At 43.6% G+C, this 23,604-nt stretch overlaps 1 protein-coding gene across 2 annotated transcripts in view; it reads left to right on the top strand.

Annotated features, from left to right (window-relative positions):
• EBF2 (EBF transcription factor 2) overlaps positions 1-23,604 on the top strand; it is a 252,915-nt gene that overhangs the window by 76,256 nt on the left and 153,055 nt on the right. The gene's annotated exons all lie outside the window — the stretch shown is intronic.

The raw sequence follows: 23,604 nt of genomic DNA, 5'->3' as shown, positions 1-23,604 counted from the left end.
CCCTCATTACCATCTGGCAAATTAGCTTAGGCAGAAAGATAGTGACTGACCCTAAGTTGTCTAATAGTCTATAAATCAAGCGATGATCTCCATGTGTAAATGATCTAAAACCAGCAACCAGGACGACAGTTAGATAGTTTCCATGTTAGCTCAAACACAATGGGTTGTACCCAGTTTAATGCTAATGAATGCATTTCATCAGTGCAAGGATTTCCACTTCTGCCGCTACAAATCACATAAATCTGTTCTGGGGTTTTCCCCAAACCTATGGAGCAGATTTGGAGAGGTGCAGGGGGCAAGTGAGGAGAACAGGAGCTGTGTTGTGCAAGCAGAAATCCTTGTGCTGACACAACACATGAACTGGATACTCCCCAATGTTTTCCACTGAGACAATTCACCCGTTCTGCTGCTGGTCATCAAGTCAATTGATTTAGGAGAGCAACTCTAAGGTTGAAGGAGGTGCCTACTTTTAGTGTGGAGAAGAGATGACTAAGATAGGGTTGCCAGACATCTGGATTTTCATGAATACGTTGTCCTTTTCATGGTTAAAAGTTTTTTCTGGGCAGATTTTTAAGATTTGGTAAAATGTCTGGGGTTTTTTTGTAGGCTGGCCTGGTGTTGGAGGTGGCGGCGGCAAGGGGGGGCAGGCAGGCAGGCAACGGTGGTGGCAGGGGCTGGAGGTGGATGGCAGGAGGGTAACAACAGTGGTGGTGGGAGAGAAAATAGGGGGGGGGGGGCTGAGAGAGAGGGAGCAGAACCAGAAATAGCTCTGCAGGAGGAAGGGGCAGTGGCAGCAGGCAGTGACGGCTGCCTGGATTGCGGTCATGAGGAGGAGGAGAATGTGGTGTGCGGAGGGGTATCAGTAACTGATTGAGGGGACGGTGGGCAGGCAAGTGGCCGGGAGGGTTGAGGGGACATGTGGTGGTGGCATGCAGGCAGGAGTGAGAAGGGGTCCTTTCCTAGTGAGGCGGGGAGATGAGAAGCCAGAGAGGAGCTTCTGCACCTTTAGCAGGAGATGCGTGCATGGAAAGGGGAATTTCAGCAGGTATGGTGGAAGTTGGCAAATTTTCCCTTTTCCTCTTCAAAATATGGCAGCCCCAACAAAGAGACATTATGATAGCTGTCTTCTAATATGTTTGAAGGACTGCCACATAGATGATGGAACAATTTTGTTGTTGTTGCTCCAGGAGGCGAGACCTGAGGCAATGGGTTAAAATGACAAGAAAGCAGATCTCAGCTAAGGGCTTCCTGATGGTAGAAGCTCTTTGACAGTAGAACAGACTCCCCCAGAGGGTGATGGACTCTCCTTCATTAGAGGCTTTTCAGCAGAGGCTGGACACCTCTCAAGAATGCTGCAGCAGCAGATTCCTTGAAATGGCAGGGGGTTAGACTAGACGACCTTTTAGACACCTTTAAAATATTTTATTCTATTACTGTGTGTAAGAGTGAAAGAGCTTCTCATCCCCTTCAGCTGCCAAGGTGTGTATATTAGGAGCTCGGTGTTGTCAGGCCACACATCACCCTCTCCTTGATCCACTCACTTTTGCCGCTGATCCTTCCACCATTGGCATGCAACCTCATAGGTTTGCCTAGAAGGGAAGGTGGCCCTTGGGCCAAAAATAGATTCCCAGTCCCTAGTATAGACATGACCCTCCTTCCCTTCTACTGCTGCCAGAGGCCCTGCAGTTTTCAAAGCTCCTGTGCTGCATTGACATGCAGTCCCTGCCTGCCACCATCATGCTTACATTACAAAGCATGCTAAACATTACTTTCCTATCAGAAATGTTCTCATTGTCAATATCTTTCCAAGATGGGACAGCTTTGAGGCACGGAGGTTTAAACCGAAAATGAATGTTTCTGGGGCATTTGGATCACGCCCAGCTCTTTTCTGTTTAGTTAATTCTGGTGTCATTTTCCCTCCACTCAGTGTATGATCCCAGATTTGGCATTCCCTTTGAGTCAGGAAGTGCTAATTTGAGTGGCATTTTTCCATTACCCATGGAAACAGCCAAGAAAACACGTGTGTTTATATGAAGAGCTCTTGGCTTCGAAGCTGTCTTGTAGCATCAATCCCTCCATGGGGGAGCGACTTAAGGAGCAGCTTCTCCTGGAGTCTGATGCTGTTTTAGTTCTGTTTGGTAAGCCGTATTTGCTAACCTTTATCAAACACAGCTGACTGGGGTGAGCGTTCCCAGTATCAGTCATGCATTTGGAAAACGCCACTTTCACTGCTGGTGTCTTGACGCCTCTGGGTTTCCCCCCCAAATTTGTGATAACTGACATCTCTTTGTTTGGGGGGGGGGAAACAGAGTCAGGCTCCTTTCTTTCCCCCTGTTTGTAGCTCTTTGTATATGTGATGAGGCAGACAATGCAAATGATCACACACAGGAGTTCCAACTTGACTAAAATGGGGGGGGGGGGGCTCAGGTAAGCAGCACACACACACCATTTAAATGGCAATGCCTATCAACTTGAGGGCAGCTCCCTCAAATATTTTATAGGGGGTGAGGGGCTTCGGCCCCCAGGTGTTGGCTCCTATGATCACACAATTGTAACTTCAAAATTTGGCATGATTTCTGATCAGGGCTGGTGCCAGAGGTTGGCATCATCAGGTACCTCCTGAGGCCCACATTCCTTCAAGGGGTCCACATATGACTCCTGATTCTGCCCTCCCTTCCTTCCCTGTGCAATTCACCCCCTCTCCAAAGATGCAAGCCAGGGAATGGCCATAGCTCAGTGTTGGAGCATCTTCTTTGACTTCAGAAGGTGCCAGGTCCAATCCCAACCAACTCTAGGGAGGGCTTGAAGCCCTGGAGAGCGGCTGCCAATCAGTGTAGACAACACTGAGCTAGATGGTCTAGTGCATGCTGCTCAAATGTCTGTGCGGTGTTTCCTCCAGCACTCCTCCTCCTCCTGCATTGCAAAAACAAACCAACCAACAAACCATGGCTAGCAATCAAGGTTTGTTCTTGACTTAGCATTCTTCCCACCCCCCTTTTTTGGCAGGGGGGAAAACAAACCAGACGCCTGGGTTTGGACAACACAGCTAAGCAGACACTGGGTTGCTTCATCCCAGCAAGAGCAGGGATGCAGCACTGAAGGACGTTTTGAGCAGCCTGCACCAGCACACTGCTCATTCACACCAAACTGTGGTCTGCTTCAAACTACAGTTTAATGTGACATACAAACTGGGTCATTATGTAGCAATTCTGTTAGAGCCAATTCCTCTGTAATATTCAAAAACCAATGGGTGGCATTGAGGATGATTTCTGTGGACTGTGCAACTGTTCCATCCATGTTGGTCAGCCACACCCTCCCTGCAGCCCCAGTGAACCCATACACGCTGCCTGGTGTGATACAGGATTGGGTAGTCACTGATGTATCACCAAAAAGAAAAAGGTCATATTCATACTATACATATAAAGCAGACTCTGGCTGTAAGTGGAAACTGAACTCTATATTTGTGTATATTAGGCAAAATTATATAGGAAGATGAGTGTACAGTATTAGGATAAATCGGATCTAATATGCGGGTGAATTTTCATAGGGCCCTTAATAAAAAATTGCAAACTAATAGGTGGAGAAGTGAACTTACATTTGGCAAAAAGGAGAAACTAAGGGAAACCAATATCAATTGGCCTAAAGGCTTCCAAAGGAGCCAACAACATATTGATACAAAAGAAATTTACAGCAAAAGCACCGAAGATATTTTTAAATCAATCAAAACAATAGAAAACAGAAAAATCACAAAATACCTTTAAGTCACACTGGATAGGAATGCCAATTCCCCCTTCAGCAAATAAACAAAAAAATATATCAATCAAGCCACCCCAATCTCTCACTTAGGGTGTACAGAGTCCCATCTCTCACTGTGTGTGTGTGTGTGTGTGTGTGTGTGTGTGTGTGTGTGTGCAGGTTCCACTAACAGGCTGTCACCTTGGGACATAAACTTCTTCTCTCCCTCACTTCAGCCAACAAGCCAGCAGCACTAACTTATAATAAGCAGAACCTAGTGAAAAAAAGGCATGGAACTAGCTTTTAATGCATTGGTTGCAAGGGAGTCAGCAGAAACTTCCTGATTCAACCTGAATTCAAGACCAAACCCACCACCAACATTATATTCTAAAGTTTGAAAACAACAACAACACGCACCTAAAGGACTGCCATGTAATCTGGTCTCTGTCACAGGTAGCAGCTCATTCTCCTGTTCTCATCATGGAATGAGGAGGAAGGGAAAACGATGATGATGTTGTTTTAAACAATGGTTGGTACATAGCAGGAAATGGAGGTTGACCTCAGTGTAGAAAAGGAAGGAGGGACAGAAACGATGGGGTATGTGAGACTGAACCCATGTACATTTTTCAAAATGCAGAATCCCTTTATAAACAGCATTGTTGCTTTTGTTGTTATTTGTATAAAACTATTTAGGGCATGCTGCTCAGTGAACCTGACAATCAACAGGCAGTGGTGGCCGGTTTACACAGTAAGCTGAAATACCGCCCTCCCCACATCACTCACTTCAGGGTCTTGTTGCTTGCTTGAGAAAGAAGCGAGGCAAAGAGCCCTTTATTAACCAGGAGCTCTTGACTTGCCTTGGATTCATCTCAGTTTAACTACATCAGCATCATTTATACCCCGCCCTTATGGCTGGGTTTCCCCAGCACTTCATCTGGGTATGGAAAGGTGGCCAGATTTTAGAGCTCTTTTTAAGTGCACACTGCTGTGGAATAAGGGATTGTGTTTACTAGGGCTGTGTGATAAATTGCCATATCTTGAATACTGGTATTGAAATAACATTATGACAAGTGTTTCAACAAGGCAATATACCAGTGAACAAAAGGGGGAGACTTAACAGCTTCCCAGGAGGTAGCTCAGCTGAACCGATACTTTACAGATAATTTGCAGGCACCCTGTCTCCTGCTTGGTTTGCTGTCTCCCTCCTCCCTCCTAACCTAAGAAATGAGCAAACCAGCAAACTCTTTCAGCTTCACAAGCATCTTTCCACTTAGAGGTGAGCTAATTATGCAGAGCATGCTAACAATCCAGGAGGGACCCCCCCCCCCCATGGCTAGGCAATCAAAGATTCAGTAAACAAAGAAGTAAACTAAGAACTGGAAAGCACTTCTTTCATCCCTCATACCCCCACTAGTGGAAAAAAGAGGGGAATGAGTTTTTGTTTTTGTTTTCTGGTGGTTTTTATGTTGTTGGTTCCCCCTAAATAGCTTTTCTTCATATAGAAAAGGAAAGTTTCATTATTATTTAAAGGAGACTGTCTTTTTGCTTGCTTGCCCTCCCTTCCCAAGAGAGATTGGTGGGATGAGGGCTTTTTTTGGGGGGGGGATCCTTTTGTGTGTGGGGGGGGGGGAATGGAGGGGAGAAGAGTTAGCTGGCTGCCTTATTCTGAAATGGGAGGTAGGGTACTATGTGAGAATGATGGGGAGGGTGTTTTTCGGTAAGCAGCGCAAGCAGATGCGTGTCTACTCACAAACAAGCCCTACTGAATTCAATGAGGCTTACTCCCAGAAAAGTAGAAGTAAGTTTAGCTGAACTCAGTGGAGCTTATGCATGCACAGATTCCACTTAGATCTCTGAGGGGGAAGTAGATGTAACTTGACTAGTAAAGCACTTAAACTACTCTTAGTTGAAAATATATTAAATATATTATATGGAAGTTGATTTAATAATTTTATTAAATTGACTACTTCCTTACATGTTAAGCAGAGCTGTCAATGTTTCCCGTTTTTAAAGGGAAATGCCCTTATTCTGAATAGGATTCCTCGCAAGAAAAGGGAAAAGTTGACAGCTATGATGTTAAGGTCCTCCAACGCTGCAGGGAGCCTTGTCAAGGCCCTCAGCTGCTGCAGGGAAGTGCGGTGCAGGGAGGTGGGGTGGGACCCTCTGCCGCCACAGGGAGGCCCAGCAAGGCCCTCCGCTGCTGTAGATATGTATTGTGATATATCGAGATATTATGGTGTTTAGGTGGTGATATATCATGACGTTAATAACCAGATATCACCCAGCCCTAGTGCCTACAGCACCCTGTGATTCACACACACACAAAAGAGGTTGTTGACTCAGAATTACAACACTGTGTACATATCTCTGTAATTTGTCTAAATAAACTCTCTCAGCTAGGATATTGTTAGCTATCTTGTTGAATGGTTGGTTTTAAGAATGAAACTGTAACGAGGATATAGTGAAGTGCTGGCTGTGGAAATGATGGGGAAGGGAAGAAGGGTCTTACGCCATGTTTAACTCAGTATATATTGGGGTAACAGTAATCTAAAGGCATTGCAACCAAACACCTTTCTCAACTAGCTCTGACAGCAGGGTCACAGTTCACCCAGGTTCCATTTCCCCCCTCTTTCTTCTAAAAGACTTGGGAAGTTTTTTGCCAGGCAGGGCAGCCTGAGTGCCATGGAGGTGGAGTCCCACCATCATTACAGGGGTCAAAGGTCAGCAGTCTAGAAATTGACACACTTGACCCATTTCCTTGCTGCACTGGACTGCGATCTGTAGTGATGACCCCAAGGGACTGTAGTGTGGGTTTGAAGCAGAGGCTCCAATCCTTTCTTCCCAGGAGGTGTATAATTTGATATTTATAGCCTCTTTTTCTGACAAGGTCTATGACACCTCCGGGACCCATTTGGCAGAGAATGCTGATTCCCCTTATGAATTTTTGATGTCAGAGGAGGAGCGTCATGATCCACAACGGGCTGCCTGTGAAAAGTTACTCAGCTCCCCTTTTAGTTTTGGCAACATCACTGGAGGCCCTTTCCATGATAAAGTTGCTCTATCATGCCTTCTTCTATGCAAAGCTTGTGTACAGCAAGAACAACTCATGCCTGGGCAATGCATTTGAGCTCAAGTCTCCAGCTTTTTAAAGACTCGGGATGACCCATTATTAGCTCCAAACCTGCAACATGGGGCAACTCACTAGCTAAAGCCCAGTGCAACAGAGCATATTCAGATTTCATTATTGATCTTTTTTCCAGCAAGGAACAAATGGAATATGTTAGGGGTAAGATTCGCCCCCCCCCCCCAGCTTGGGGGCTTCATCCCCTTCTGGACAATCTTCTGGGGACCACATGCCAAAATGGGTGGAACAATGAGTGTGCAATTACCTTTGTACAGTAGACTAGTTTATATGCACATGGGCACAACCCTCTATATTTACCCTGCAGGCCTGCAAAAACACTCATGGAGGATGCAAAGCAGAACCAGTAAGGGAGGCAACCTACAGAGGGCCACTTTTGGCTCTCAGGGCCGGAGGTTTCCCCTTCACTGACATAGGCCATACTTGCTTTCCATTACACACCCTTCAGTCTCATAGATGCTATTCTTAAGATTTCACTTTCTGCAAGGTCACATTAGAACTAGGCTGGGGTTAAAATGAGAAAAATCATTTTGAAGCTGTTCCGTTCACATCAAAATGGGTTATTTCAATTTTTGAGTGCAATGGGCAAATAAAAAAGGATGTCTTTCAGAAACCTGTAGATACTTATTTTTAAAGTAGAGAGACCCAAAGATTTTAAAGAGACCCAGGCCAGGCAGGTTCACTCACATAATGGTAGCTGATCACATGGCTGGTTGCTGAAGAGGCACGCTGAAGAATCAGGAAAACGAGTCAGCAAAATAAAGGGGTGAATGTTTCACACAATGGTTTCTCCTTGAATTTCTGAGTCATTTTCATGAAATTTGGGTTGAACTACTGTTTCTCACTAGCTCCAATCAGAACCCAGCCCAAGAATGCCAGAGTCTTTGGGCCCCTCCAGAGGGTTGATTTATTGTGGGTGTATTCATCATATGTCCTTGACACAATAAGAGTGTGTTAGCAATGTATTTATTGTGCATTGGTTTGTTTTGCAATGCTTCCCTGAAGCTACCATATTATTGCTGTCAAGGGGAGCCTACAGCACAATAAAAGTGGAACAAAACAAAACCACAACATTTGTGGTATAAAAACACACAGGATATTTTTAGGATCCTATTCAGTTAGAGTCAGAATTAATTTGGTGGTAAGTGAAGAAAAAAAAATATAGAATTATTCTAATAGTCCCAGTTTGGAGGCTGCTCAATTTAAGGATTTATATAATATTAATTGATACTTTTAGTGTTAAGGTTGTTTCATGTTATTTTCTAAATTAATAAATAACACTTGGAAAGAAACAAAAAAATCCCTAATCAGAAGTTTGATTCTTTTATTCTTAATGGGGTTCCGAATCCCCTAAGGACCACTTTTCCCCAGATGAACTAACCTGGACCCTGTATTTATCATCCAAAGTCTTTCCACATGTGCCTGTTCTGAGAGAGGTGCTACACAAGAATAGGCCTTTTCCGTTGTGGCTCCCTCTTTATGGAATGCTCTCCCCAGGGAGGCACACCTGTCACTGTCACCCAGGCAAAAACATTCTTATTCATTGAGGCCTTTGGACTTATTTTCTACTTATCTTTTGGTGAGTTAGGGTTGAGTTGGATCTTCTCTTTTACCTATGTCATATTGGTGCATTTTAGATTGTTTTCACTCTTATTTATCTTATTATTAAAGTTTGCTTTTGTACATTCTTTTGAGTTCAGCTTTCTGATATGGTATGGTATGGTATGGTATGGTATGGTATGGTATGGTATGGTATGGTATGGTATAGTATAGTATAGTATAGTATAGTATAGTATAGTATAGTATAGTATAGTATAATAATATATAAATATCAGCTTTGGAAATTTACATCAGGAATATGGCACAGTGAGGTGTCCTCTCCCTTGACATCAAAGTCCTGATCAACTTCTCCTACTCCCGTGAAGCTGTGTAAGGAGAAATGAGGATAACAGCAAAGACCCACTTTTTGGGTGGTTGTCTGCGATGAGTTCTGAACAGAGAGATTTAAAGGTGCTTAAATTTGGCTGGAGTGTGGCCCCAAGTGATTATGGTGATGGCTTTTTCTTTCTGGAGATTTTTCTGCCTGCTCCTAAATTGACTTTGACGGTGGCCTCTCTGTAGAAAATCTCATCTCCTGTTGCGTTTTGTGTTATTGTTCTTCCCCTCCACGCTCTGACAGTTTATTTTTGGCAACATATGGTTCATCATACGTATCATAAAACAAGATGAACCATTGTGCTTTAATTTGCCCAGCGGAGAGCATCAGTCAGGGGTTGAAAGGGACAATATGTCTACCTGAGCTTTCATCTGTCAGAAAGTGAGAAGAACCTTGCAGGCTAAGAAGGTGACTTTTGGGAATTCTGACTTTCGGAAGTGGAAAGATGAGATAAGGTGCTGGTAGAACATTGAGCCTGGCTGTTGAGAGGTGCACCACTTACCAGCTGCATAAATCTTGGAGGGGTGGGGGCGGGGTGAGAAATTCAGTTTTGATCACATTTCATTATGAACCTTTTATTTTGCAATATGCAACATGCAAAAGCGAACAATATGCAAAAGTGAAATAGTTATCCTTAAAAATTCACACATCTATGAATTTTGCAAGGCAGTCATTCAGCATCCCCCCTCCCAAAAAAGTGGGTGAAAATGCATATATTAGGGGAAGGTTTGCATAGAAATATACATATTAATGAAAATGACACATATACATGCATTGTATTGGGGCACTGGCTTGCAGAAATGCATAAATTAGGCAGAATTGCCTGCAAAATGTGTGTATTAGGAAAAATGTACACAAAAATGCTGATGAATTTCCATGAGGACTTTTTCTTAGAAAACAAATAAATCGCAAACTGATGTGGAAATGTGAAGAGCTGAAATTAAGATTGGAAAGAATGAGAGACTGAGAGCAACCAAAATGGGCACATCCATCAATTTCATCCCTCATCCTTAGTGAGACATTTAACAAGGCACGGGCAAACTTGGCCCTCCAGCTGTTTTGGGACTACAACTCCCATCATCCCCGAGCACTGGTCCTGTTAGCTAGGGATGATGGGAGTTGTAGTCCCAAAACAGCTGGAGGGCCAAGTTTGCCTATGCCTGCATTTAACCCTTCTGTATTTCCCCCACTCACCTCCTATTTGTCAATTGCCAACTGTTTATATAGCTTGGCAAGAGGCAGGGCTGGTTCCTGGTTTGGGGAAAGCTATGGGCATGATGCTCTCAGTGGGACCCCTAACCTGAGTGGAATCTCCTCTTTGCTGCTGAGGCCCATTTATTCATCCTCCCCCTTTTGCTCCACTTGGCACCATTTCCCAGAGAGAGCACAAAGTGTGAATATATTTACTACTCTTTGTTGCTCCTCTCGCTGCTTGCTCACTTGTAGACAACAAGAGAGCAGGCAGCAATAGCAGGACGAGGGAGAGCTTGGCTCCCTACTGGGTGTTGTCAAGGACCAAGAGTCAGGTTCCTCTTCTTCAGGCAATGGAGCTGAGGACTCCAAGCCAGAAGAAGAAAACCTTGCAGGGCCACTCCTAGAAGCACTGGTGTCAGATGAGCCTCTGGCCTGAGAAACAGGCACTGCCATTCTTGGAGGACTTTTTAACATTTGAATGTGTGCATCATTTGTACACATTGCATGTTGCAAAATCTGGAGAAGTGTATGTATTATTTGTGCGTTATTTCAGGAAGTATGAACTAAGCAGTTTCTCCTGGAAATGTAAACTGGATCAAACCCTCCTGCCCCACAGTACTCATCCAGTCCTCTCTCTGCTACACCAGACTCTTTCCTAAGGCCACTTAAGGAGTGAATGGCGTTTCTGATTCAGATCTCCAGAGCATCAGCGGCTGATCTCATTAGTCACACCTGCTGAGGCTCATATCTTGAAGCAGGCCTGCTGTTGATTATTGCCACTGCTGACTTGCTCTCCCTGTACTTTCTCCCTCTGGTGCAGAGTGGCAATGGTAGCAATAAGGACATGTGCGCACACAGAAACTATGTTTCTAGGTATGCATAAAATTGCCCTACTTATTTTTCCACAGACCTTGTCAAGAGGAACTTGTCTCTATATTTATACACTCACAAGCAGCCTCCTTCCCTGCTATATTACAAGGGAATTATGACCCAAGCAAATTCCGCAGGCATCTGCCAATGGAGTCCCTGATCTAATTTGAGGAACTTGGCGCCTCGCCGTTTTAACCGCCAGCCATCTTGATGTGTGGCTGCTTTGCAAATTGCTTAAGGGACACAGCCAGTCATGTAGCATGTACTGGGCAGGGGGGAGGAAGAGCTGACTGTTGCTGAGTGAAACAATGGCTGGGTTTTGTTTTGTACTTCTGGCAGTGGAAGGGGAGAGAGGAATATATATTAAGTGGGAGGGTGGAATCCTAAAGGGTGGTTGTTGTTGTTTTTAGGAAGCTGAAGCGAAGCCTTGAATTAAAAAAACAACAACAACAAAGAGAGAGAACTTCTGCAGTAGGCTCAAGTCTTGGTTTAAAGAAAACACAAAACACGTTATTTGAGAGAGGGACAAAGCAAGCAAGCAAGGTTCTTAATTTTATGTTCTCTCTCTGTGTGTGTATAAATGTGTCCTTCCCCCTTTTGGTCTTCTTTCCTTCCTCAGCGAGCGATGGGGTTTGAAGGATAACCCGTGCATGTGTAATGGTCCCTTCCCATTTGCACAAAGTGACAAGACCTCCCTGACAGACACTTCTGATGGGCTCAGGGGCTGAGGCCAACCTGCCCACCAGTCTGTGACGAGCGACTTTTCTGCTGGACAGACGGGGTTCATGGTGCTTCACTTTTCCTCTTCAAAGTGACAAAGGGTCATTTTTTCATGCTTCTAAAGTGACAGTGAAAGGAACCGAGAATGAGGAGAGGGGGAGCGGTTGACTCTGGGTGCCTTCATTTGAGGGCATGCAGCGGGGCTATCACGGAGTCGCCATCCCCGGCCTTTTGAAGTTTTTCAGTTGTTTTGAGAATGCACAACATTACCAGCAGGCTTCCCAGATGTTAGGTTTCGACCTGAACATTTCTGCCGCTGGCCTCCGTTCCCCAACCATGGGATGGAGATTATGAACTGGGATTGTGCCTAGTGGCATCTGGCAAAGTCTACATAACAAGGCCAGAAGGCTTTCTTTTGTTTGCTTGTTTAAATGTGAGAATTGACAATTTATAAATGGGTACAGCTAAAGCTGTGTTTTGGAATGTGCTCCTAAAGCAAGGGTCCTCAAACTTTTTAAACAGGGGGCCGGTTCACTGTTCCTCAGACACTGTTAAGAGCCAGACTATATAGTTTGAAAAAAATATGAACAAATTCCTATGCACACTGCACATATTTTATTTGTAGTGCACAAAAAAACAGGAAACACAATACAATATTTAAAATGTAAAATGATTTTAATCAACATAAAATTATAAGCTTTTTTTATGTACATTACAAATATTTTGTAAAAATAATATTTTTTTCTACAAACTCACACATACACACAGACTATGTTTGTGCATATGTATGTGTCATAATCTACAGTTTATGACACATACATATGCACAAACATACTGTGTGTATGTGTAGAAAAAATATTTTTACAAAATATTATTCGTAATGTACATAAAAAAGAGCATGCTTTTGGAGGTTACTTTTAATGTGTGTTTGTTAACAACTTCCCCAAACTAAAGCCTATGTTGCTGTTCATATTTAAGTCATATTCCAAGCTTTATCTAACAAACGTAAATCAGGGCCCCTGCATGAACAGCATCAGCAACAGGAGGGAAAAGCCCAAGACAGAAAGCAGACCTGAATAAGCAAAGGAAGGGAGAGAGGAAGGAGGAGAAAGAGAGAAGAAACTTGGGATGGAAAAATAGGGAAAGAGCTCTCAGGCGGTGGGAAAAAGAACAAGAAGAGGCAGGAGGGGGGACAGGGTGTCGTGCGAGCCAGGATCTGATCCCGTGAGCAGCAGGGTATGAGGGGGAGGGGGGAGGAACGGGATCCCGGCACAGACCCCCAACATCCAAAAAGCCAACATCTTCCACATGTAGGGCTGGATCTCCTTCTGCACACACTGGAAATAGGAGACCTGGGGGCCAGAGTGCTCTTGCTGACTCAGGAGGTTCTGCAGGACCTGGCAGTCCCTTAGCAGCTGCAGACCCCACTTGGCCCAGATCACCCGCTCCACGCACAGCAGTTCCATGTGTCTGGATCCGGGGAGGAGAAGAACAGAGGAGCGGAGAGGATCCGGAGTGCCAGTGGGGGTTCTGGCTGCTGCAAAGTGGGGAGCTCAGAGGGTTACCTAGTGTGTGGGTTACCTGGTGTGTAATATATAGATGCTTATCTGCTAGGAATTCAACTGTCACTTCCTGTGCGGATCAACCTGGAAGCCAATTAAGAATTGGCAATATAAATTTCTCTCTGGCCATTGTCTACAGGGGCAAATCACCAGAGTGTGTGTGATGTCCTCTACCTGATGGCATCCATATACATTTGTGATCCAAATAGAGAATTTCCCGATATCTCCCCCCTAAATATGCTGAGAACATCTGTTGGAATCTCAGTTCTACAAAGGCCCTGCATAGTTGTGGGAAGGTCAGGGTCTCAAGGTATTGGGACCTTGAGTGATTGGTCTTAATTTGGGGGTGCTAAGTAGAGTAATGGGTGACAATGATGGATGCTCTGTCTTGGTTGGCACCCTGATCAAAAATCATGTGGGCTAAGGGCTAAATAGTTCTCCATTTGAAGATTATAAGCCCTAAGCTTATCTTGGCACTTTTGTGCCCAGCCCCCTGTACCTAGTTGCTCCAATCAGCTGAGCTTAGTAAGGGTATGATTCTTGAAGGCATTTAGCCTGTGCCAGTATCTTAAACAGGCTAGATCAATTCTGGCTGCTAGCAAGGGGAGGCTGCTGATATCCTGCAGGAAAGACCCAAAATCCGGCTCTCCAAATTTAACCAGCATCCTCCTAAGTCTGATTATTTAAACCCAAGTCCACTCGTCCATGCCTGTGCCGTTTGTTTCTGGTCTTCTTCTGGGTAAGTGGCTAAGTGGCTGCCTGTGTAATTTTGGCGGCCTTTTAGCTCAAGGAGCACCTCTCTGTGAAGAGGTGAATCAGTGACCAGAACATATCTTGGGTCAGTGAGTCTGAGAAGTTCAGTTCAGTGCCACCACGTGGGCTCTGTGTGCCCATTCGTTCACAGTGAAAACTCTCCCCAAGTATCAGGGACGTCCCCAAGGTGTCTTGAATGTCTGCCTGGATTTTTGCCTCATATAGTAGGACGCCATTTGGGATTCCTTAGTAGCCACTTGTGGATGATCACTTGTGGGCTGGTTTGGGGCCTCAAGTGGGGAGTGGAGTCTTTGGGTTTTTTCCTTCCACAGTGTGGTGGGATAGAAGACAGTGGTCCCATAGGATCTCCCACTCTCACCTGGTCGCTGTGTTTCTGTGGTGGAGACATCTTTGCCTGTTGGCTGTGTAGTTTTAACCTGTGAGGCTTGGTGTTGCCCAGGTTCACTGAAGACGTCATCATAGAATGCTGGGTCAATGAGCCAGTCTCTTCAGCAGTGACAATACCAGGTCTGCCTTCTGTGGGGAGATGCTTTCATGATTCTCAAGAGGCTGAATTGCATCCAGGCTCCTTGTATTTGCAATATTAGTCCCCATTAGTATGTTGCTGTCTGTCCTGTAAAAGTCCAGGATGGTTTTCTGTTGCTGCGCACGTCCTTCAGCTTTCCTTGGGGAGAGGGAACCCTAGTAGCTTTGACATGGGTGAGTACCATCCTTCCCAATTGTAAGCCTTTTGTAAACCAAGAAGATAAAGAAAATAATTGCAATTCCTTACAGTATATAAATATATAAGAGTTCTTCTTGTGGCCAGCTTCCTTCCAGGTGGGCCGGTCAGTTTCTCATAGAGGTTGATTCACAGTCTCCTCTCCCAGGTGATTTATATGTAGCAACTTAAAACACTTCTTTGTTAACTACACAGTGAAATTATTTGAAGGGAACAGGCTGCCTAGACTGGTGAACCACACATTTCCCAAGTTCTCAGGTCTCCAGAATAATGGGGAGTTGATAAAACAAGTCCAAGTTAAGTCTAATTAACAACTGTGTTAAAACCAAGTTAAAATCTCAATAGTTACAGTGTCGGTTTCAGCCACCTTCCGCAATTCCACTCAATAAAAGGGATGCTGACAAGACAGATAAGCTCCAGGCTGGTTAATTACTGTTTATCTCACAGCTCTGCATTCTTCTGCTCTCCAGCTTCCAGGTTAAAAGAACAGGTGATAGTGGATAAAATACTTGGTTTAAAACAAGTTAAAATCAATTAAAACTCAATTAAGATCTGTGAAGTTCTGGAGCTGGCTGCCTGGCCTGTCGCCATCTTAACCTGAAGTCGGATGTCCCATTGTTGCAAATGGGGGCTGAGAGTAAGAGAGGCTGCATCTACACAGCTATTAAAAAAACGCTCTGGAAAAAAGGTTTTAAAGCTCACAAAGGAAATTTTTTGTAGAGTTCTGATTTCAGCTCTACAGCGCCATCTGGTGTCATAGTGCTATAATGCATTTATAATGTTTTATTTTTACTAATGTAGCTGAGTCCAGAGTCATGCCTAAGGCATGACCAATTTCACACATGCCACTTGGCTGCCTCTGATAAGCATCTTAAGGCAAAAGGTGGGAAGGAGATAGCAAACATTTAAATGTGCCTCTTTTAGGTGTTGTGCGTGTGTCAGATTTGATGATGGATGGCTCCCTATTCCCGCTACACTGGGAAATTCCAGAGATTATGCATTTCTGTAGAAGACTTTGACTTGTGCAATGTCTTGCCCCATGCATGAGCACTCCACTGCTTCAGTCAGCAGCACATGCACTGTTACAAATTCAACATAATAGTCATGGCTGCATCTTCACTTGGGAACTCCCTGCCTATTGACATCAGAAACATTTTTGTTCACGCAAGCCTACTCAGAAATGTAGAAGTTACATGCATTTTTTTAAAAAAGTGCTGTTGGTTTTAATGACCTTTTGAATATTTTTAAATGCCTCTTTCTATTTTTTAAAAATTGATAATATGAATGTTTTCTTTTATATTTTATAAACTACTTCCAATCAAGCACTGTCCTTCTCTCCTAGTGGTCAATCAGCTGTCCTAGTGGTCAATCACACACCCACATATGGTGCCCTGAGCAAGGACAAAATCCTCCCCCCCCCCCATTTCTTATTTTCACAGTGCAATTCCTTTCCGTACAATTTATCAACATTGACAATGATACTTTATGCAACTTGTTCTTGGTGTTGTTCCTTTCTAGAAGCTATTTTGTTTTTTGGTTTTTTTATTTTCAATTAGGATGATTTCTTTTTGGAAAGGCTCCAACAGCATATGGTAATGTTGGGCCAAGCATTCACAATTTCCATGTTAATATTTGTGGGTGATCTGGACACTAGATTAATAGCCCATAAATACAGTCATAATATAATAAGGAATCAGCAACTGCAGGCCATTGGGCCACGTCTGGTTGGAGGAAGGTAGAGTGCTTAGCCCACCATAGCCATGGGTGAATCTGCCATCTTTGGTTTCATATTTTTCTAATCTCAAATTCAGTTTCTCATATTTTCAATCCAGTTTGTGATTTTTATAAAAAATAAAACCCAAAGTCCTAATGAAAAACTACCAGCATTTTAGTGTGAATTTTTGTAAAGCAATTTCCTTGAATAAGATGCATTTTTGTGAAAATATATCTCCACTTTTTGGCTAATGCATTTCCTATTTTTAGATTCATTAAGGATTTAGATTCATTTAGGAGATGTGGCAACCCACATCTTAGACCCTTTTAGGGATCAAATTTGTTGCTGAGCTGGTAAGTCAATGGCTGGCCTATAAGATGTTGCTATCGTAAAGTCATTGTAGCTCACCTATAAACTGATCTGCCTTGCCAGATGATGTAGCTAAGGATAATGGAGCATGCTAAGAAAGAAAGAAAGAAAGAAAGAAAGAAAGAAAGAAAGAAAGAAAGAAAGAAAGAAAGCCTCACTATAGAGGAGATTAATTTATTATATGAGCCAGCTAAACCTACATAGTGCAGAAGGGCCCTAATTGAAAATTGATGCACACTTTTAGCGTGTTTTCCTCCCACTCCTTCATTCAAAGAGGAGAAGGCCACAGTTTAAAAGATTTAGAACACCAAATTATTAGAGCAGCCTAATCTCCCTAATTAATCTTTCTGCCTTTGGATCTCTCCTTTAAAGACACAAGGGCTAATTCTCTTACCTCAGTGTCAGCCTGATAACGAGCAGGGAGGGGCCACCAGTAGCTTGATTGTTCTGGATGAACTATCAGACATCCATCGGGAATACTGGTACCTTGACCCCTTTGACCTTCAAATTGCTGAGTGTGGCAAACATAAAATCTCTGCAGACCTCGGGAGGCGCACAATGTCAGGGTGAAAATGCATTTCTTGGGAAACTACCTTAAAAACCAGGCTGCATCAATGTGCTAACGTTATAGGTTTCATACACTTTTTATTTTAATTATCAGTTGCACATCTTTCCTCCTTTTGCCTCCCCTCCACCTGCATTCTTTCTTCATGTGGGGCAAAGCTTTTTTTCATGTGCACCATGATCTTCTAATATTGGTTACAGATAGGTAGCCGTGTTGGTCTGCCATAGTCAAAACAAAGAAAATTCCTTCCAGTAGCACCTTAAAGATCAACTAAAGGTGCTAAGGTGCTACTGGAAGGAATTTTCTTTGTTTCTTCTAATATTGTTCAGAGCTAAAATAGGGACAACTCTTGTATACTAGTAATGCCTCTCCATCCTACCACTCATTATTATGTATTGCCAGAGACTCTCCTCTGTTCGCAGTTCCTTGACTCTGCAGTAGCCAGTCCAGAAATGGTTCTGAATTAGGATAACTGGTTGTCCGGATACACATTTATAGGTTGATCAAAAGAAAAGGCTATACAGAGGTATCTTGTGCACGTATGCACCTTCATTTGTGCCTGGGTCCTTCCTCCTCAGTCCAAATTTCATAAATGCGTTCTTGTATTTAATGGGCAAAATGCACGTCATCAGCTGGGGTGGCACTTGTAATTAGGTCAGAACAGGGAATGTAACCCTGCTGCAATCAAAGCCTACTTCTGAAGATGGTATTTGCTTGGGGGAAGGGAATCCCCTCCATTGGTGTCAATAGGGAATTACTGTTCATTGTAATTCATTGCTTCAGAGGAGGGATTTACTGTGGGACTGCAGCAAGGAAAGGGTAAAATTCCCTCTCCATGTCTGCCTTGATCCTAAAGATCAGTGGTTGTCTCTCACCCCCCTCCCACAGCTGATGCTATTTTCATTTTAAAACGAAAAGTAAAGAAAAAGAAAATTGCTTGCTAAATGCCCTCATATGTAATGTCTAGTTTCAGACATTTTAGTACATGTGTCTGAAGAATTGCACATTTTTATAAAGATGGAAGTATTATTAATACAGCGTTGAATGCCAAAATAGGCTCCTAATCTTCCTCAGAGGTTGTGGGACCCAGGGATGTTCTCCACTAGCTAGATACCCAAGATGGGAAGTTTTCTACAGTGGTCCCAAGGTTATGGGATCAGGATATCTGATGAACCATCTTGTTCACTATAAGCAACTGTGCTCCTCAGATTGTGCACTGCTGATGGTACCATATGGCCCAGCAATGTGCTTAGCCTGTACTAGAAAATAGACTTTTAGTGTTGCAGCTCCAGCTCTCTGGAATTGATTAAAGGTAAAGATAAAGGTAAATGGACCTCTGACTGTTAGGTCTAGTCACAGACGACTCGGGGGTTGCGGCGCTCATCTGACTTTACTGGCAGAGGGAGCCAGTGTTTGTCCGCAGACAGCTTCTGGGTCATTTGGCCAGCATGTCTAAGCCACTTCTGGCGAACCAGAGCAGCACACGGAAATGCTGTTTACCTTCCTGCCAGAGTGGTACCTATTTATCTACTTGCACTGTGTGCTTTTGAACTGCTAGGTTGGCAGGAGCAGGGACCGAGCAACGGGAGCTAACCCTGTTGCGGGGATTCGAACTGCCAACCTTCTGATTGGCAAGCCCTAGGCTCTGTGGTTTAACCCACAGTGCCACCTGCGTTACCAGCTGAAATAAGACAGGCACCTAGTATGATGTTGAGGCACTCACTGAAGCCTTAAAAAAAAAGGCTTTCCCTGAGGTGTAGTCCCATTATATCAGACGAATTTGTTTCAGTTTTAAAAAAAGTTTGTATTGATGGTTTTACTGTTTTAGAGTTTTTTGGTTTGATTTTATTGTTCTTAGAGCTGATGTTTCTGTGTTTTATTCTGGTTTTACCATAGCACTTCAATGGCTTTATTCTGTGAAGTGGTCTATAAATTTGTCTAATAAATTAAAAAATGAAGATGATCCACTCCCCTCTGACTTTGCTGGTTTTCTAATACATGGTAAAGAAACTCCATTTTAAGCTTTTAGGCTTTATTTCACCTGGGTCAAAGACTCAGTTTGGCACCCCCCCCCCATGAGCATTTGCACACACACACACACACACACACACAGAGAGAGAGAGAGAGAGAGAGAGGCTAGAAGCCTCAGTGGTGCCTCTCTGGGTGATTCACACAGGACAACCCCCCCCCCCTAGCTCTGGCTCTGTTTTAAGCATTCTCTTTTAATATTGCAGTGGATTTTTCTTGTTTCTCTGTCAATCATTCCTGCTGCTCAATTTATTTTGATGTTTTTGCAGTTTGAGTACTATTTTTAATACTTTATCATGCAGCTTAGTATTTTATTAGCCACCTTGGATGCCGAATGGAAGAATAAAACTTTTAAAAAATGCAAACTATGTATAATCATGTGAATAATAATTTACCTATCTTCCAATGGGACCATAGATCTCATATGACCGTTATTTTAAATATATTTTCCTCCACTTTGCTTTTTGGAATGGAAAGTAGTAGTAATAATATGACCCAATAAATCTGACAATGTGTTCAAAGAAATCTCTGTAAAGTCCATAATCATCTGCACACTTACATGGGAGTAACAGCACAAGCCTAACTATATCTACTCAGAAGTAACTTTATTGAATTCAGTGGGACTAGCTTGAAAGGAAGTGGGGTTAGGATTGCCACCTCAAGTCTCTTGAATATAGTGGAACTTTCTTTGGAATAACCATAAGATTGTGTTGTAAACATCTTCAAACACATTGGAAAGAAACTACCCCCACCAAAAAATGGGAGAAAAGCAAAAGTTGTTGTTGTTGTTGTTGTTGTTGTTCTTCTTCAAAAAAAAAAGAAGAGGAAGAAGAAGAAGAAGAAGAAAAAAAAAGATGCTGAATCAAAACGAATGAATCAAAGGACTGTAAAAATTACAGTTTGTCCCTCTGAAAGGAGTGGAAGGAAGTATGCACCATTAGCAGGAAAACCCAGTAATAAGTAGAATGTGTAGGTGTTTTGTATGTCTGTGAGAGAAAGAGTGTTGTATGTTAAGCTATTGGAAAATGATTTAAAATCTCAACTGGCATTTGCTTGTTATAAACTGCTTTGCCTGGCTCATCCCACTGTATAATTCAGAGATCACAAGTGTGTTGCTTCTGTTGTGCTTCAGACTTTTCTTGAATTTATTAGAGTTGCAGTCTTCCAATGTCTCTCCACCCTCTTCATTTGAGATGGTGTTAGATGGATAGATCGAGAGAACAAATGATAGCAAGGATCTCTTTGCTATTAAATTCCTGTTGCTAGGTCTCTAGAATAACTTTGCTATGCAGGTAATAGCCTTTCAATTATTTGTGTCTGCAATCCCACCCGATCCTAGATGTTCCAGATCAGTGGCAACAATTTAAAAGGCAAAAGTATAAAAATCGATCTCAGAACAGCAAGGTGTCCAGATAGAAACTCACCATTCCCAACATATTTTGATCCCAGGCCAAACCATTGTGGAACAGATTTAACCTCAACCCCTCAAAGCAGAGTTAAGGAGTTGTTGGAATGCAAAACTTCACATTGCAAGCTGGAACTTGCTCATTTTATTACGTGCTTATCCAACGTTTTCTGACAGTGTGGCTTGTTGTCTTTTCAGTTGGCTCATACATTCCCCATTATCTTCACAACAGCCTTATCAGGCAGGCCAGGTTTAATGTTAGTGAGTGATTCAAGGTCAGCCAGCCTGCTTTATGCAGCTGAGTGGGGACCCCTGTGGTAATCCAAAATTCACACTGCTACACTTACATTGGCTCTGGATGGGGAGCTGTGAAGCCCAACAGATAAGTGGGCATAGGGACATGTTTATAGCATCCTTATTGAGAATAACCATGCAATTCACACTCCAAACCCAATTCCCCCCCTCCTAAATATTTATTGGTCCTTCTACAAACCCCAGAGTTCCCACAGCCATGCTGCCACCAGGTGCATAAAACTATACTTGGAAATGTCATTGTAATTGTTCCACAGGATGTTAACATTTCAAAATGCATTGCAGCCTCTGCTGTGGGTGAAATGGCAGGCTATGTATTGTGTGGTGACTTTGTTTTCACACATGTGAATAAAGGTGAATAAATCTTAGGTCCGGGAGCAAATGTGACCCTCCACGACTCTGCATCTGGACTGTGCCCAGGCAGCACTGGTTTTAGGTTGGTGGGGTGGTTCCTCTACACTAGGGCTGCCATATTTCAAAAAGTGAAAATTTGGACGCAAAACTTGGGCTTTTTTTTTTTTTTAAAGGGAATTTGCCAAAATCTACACTTCCGACCTGGGTTGCCATACGTCTGGATTTTCCCGGATATTCCAGTGATTTCCGTCCAGACACTGCTTCCAATGGCCGAATCTTGGCTATGTCTGGGAAATTGCAGACGTATGGCAACCCTACCCTACACAGGTTGCTGAGCCAAAGGGGAGCAAAATTGAGAAGATCCATAAGTTAGAATATCCGTTTGGGGGTGCCAAAATTTGGCTTCACACAGACACCATGTTACAAAAGATTACCAAAATCTACCCCTAGCCCCTAGGACGTGGATGGCGCTGTGGGTTAAAGCCTCAGCGCCTAGGACTTGCTGATCGAAAGGATGGCGGTTCGAATCCCCGCGGCGGGGTGCGCTCCCGTCGTTCAGTCCCAACGCCTGCCAACCTAGCAGTTCGAAAGCACCCCCGGGTGCAAGTAGATAAATAGGGACTGCTTACCAGCGGGAAGGTAAATGGCATTCCGTGTGCTGCGCTGGCTCGCCAGATGCAGCTTGTCACGCTGGCCATGTGACCCGGAAGTGTCTGCGGACAGCGCTGGCTCCCGGCCTATAGAGTGAGATGAGCGCACAACCCTAGAGTCTGTCAAGACTGGCCCGTACGGGCAGGGGTACCTTTACCTTTTACCTTTACCTTTACCTTTACCCCTAGCCCAGGCCACACACATTCTGAGCCACACGCTCTGTCTCCAGGCCAAATGCTTTAACAGCCCTACTTCATACCCTCTTTGAGCATTTTTACGTGGCTGGAATATGCCCTTGAACTCTGATAATGCCTACAATGGAATGGAAGATAGAGAGGGGTATGGATAGAAACTAGTTTACCATTGTTGGCATCTGTTTCAGGAGAAAATGGAAGAGTGTACCTTTGGGGGTAAAGTTAAACCATTGGAGGGTTACAGTGTCTGCTGTGGCTGCATAGAGCAATATGGGAGAGACATGTTTTATTGCAGGTGGGGCAGATGAAGGTGTCGGGTTTTGCTGCTATAGGTGTACCATGGTGTTTCTTCTTTCTGTGCTCCTCCCAGTGGTCATTTCTCCTCTGGTCACTGGTGTGGATACACAACCTGGCTTTCTGTCTCTGCGCACTGCAGTCGTCTGCAAGGGATTCTCATATGGCGGGGTTAATGCTGCCAGCTTTCATATTATGTTTGCAGACATCTTTATAATGCAAAGTTGGTCTGAGAATATGAGAATATGACTTATGAGCTGAAAAGGTTTCCCACCCCAATGGTGTCCTGCTGAAGAGTCTGCTGTATCTCTCCCCTCCACATTGTTGTGAAGCAATAGCATTTGGACATTTGACAGGGAATGCTTGGCTTCTTCTAGTTGTGTTGTCCAAACAGTAGTATTAGCGGTGCTTGAGTTGAGCATGGCCATTAGGAACAGCTGAATAAAGCATTGAAGAACCCAGTACAGTTTTGCGAGAGGAAGTCACATTAGTTTCTAGTGAAACAAGATTCCTGTAGATTCACAATGACCATCACATTTATTATGGCATAAACTTTTGTGGACTTCATCCCACATCCTCACTTTAAACAGGGTTGGAGAATCTGTTGGACAACCACAGGCTGCTGGATTACAGCTCCCATCATCCACAACTTTTGTCCATGCTAACTGGGGCTGACAGGAGTTGGAGTCCAGTTAGGTCTGGAGGGTCATAGGTTCCACATTCCTCACCTAAAAGATAAAGGAAACTGCAAGGACCAGTGACACATCTGCTATTTTCAATATTCAGCAGTCCACAAGGCTGCCAAATGTCTCTATATTATTTGGACTATATGAGTAAATGAAGAGCAATTCCCCCCCCCCTCCAAAGCAAATTCAGTTTTCCATGCCATTCTGTGGCATTTGTTTATCTAGTTCCCCAAGTGCAGCACCATTTGTTGTGTTTTTATTTTATTACTTAAATGGGAAGCTTTGCAAGTTGGAGGAGTACTTAATTAAACTGAATTGCTGTGACTTAAAATATACCCACACCTGCTTCTGTGGGACTTTGAGAGACTCCTGCTCCCA

The sequence above is a fragment of the Podarcis muralis genome, chromosome 15 (assembly GCF_964188315.1).
Source record: "Podarcis muralis chromosome 15, rPodMur119.hap1.1, whole genome shotgun sequence".
NCBI classification, from domain to species: Eukaryota; Metazoa; Chordata; class Lepidosauria; order Squamata; family Lacertidae; genus Podarcis; species Podarcis muralis.
This window is presented reverse-complemented; position numbering and strand designations above follow the sequence as displayed.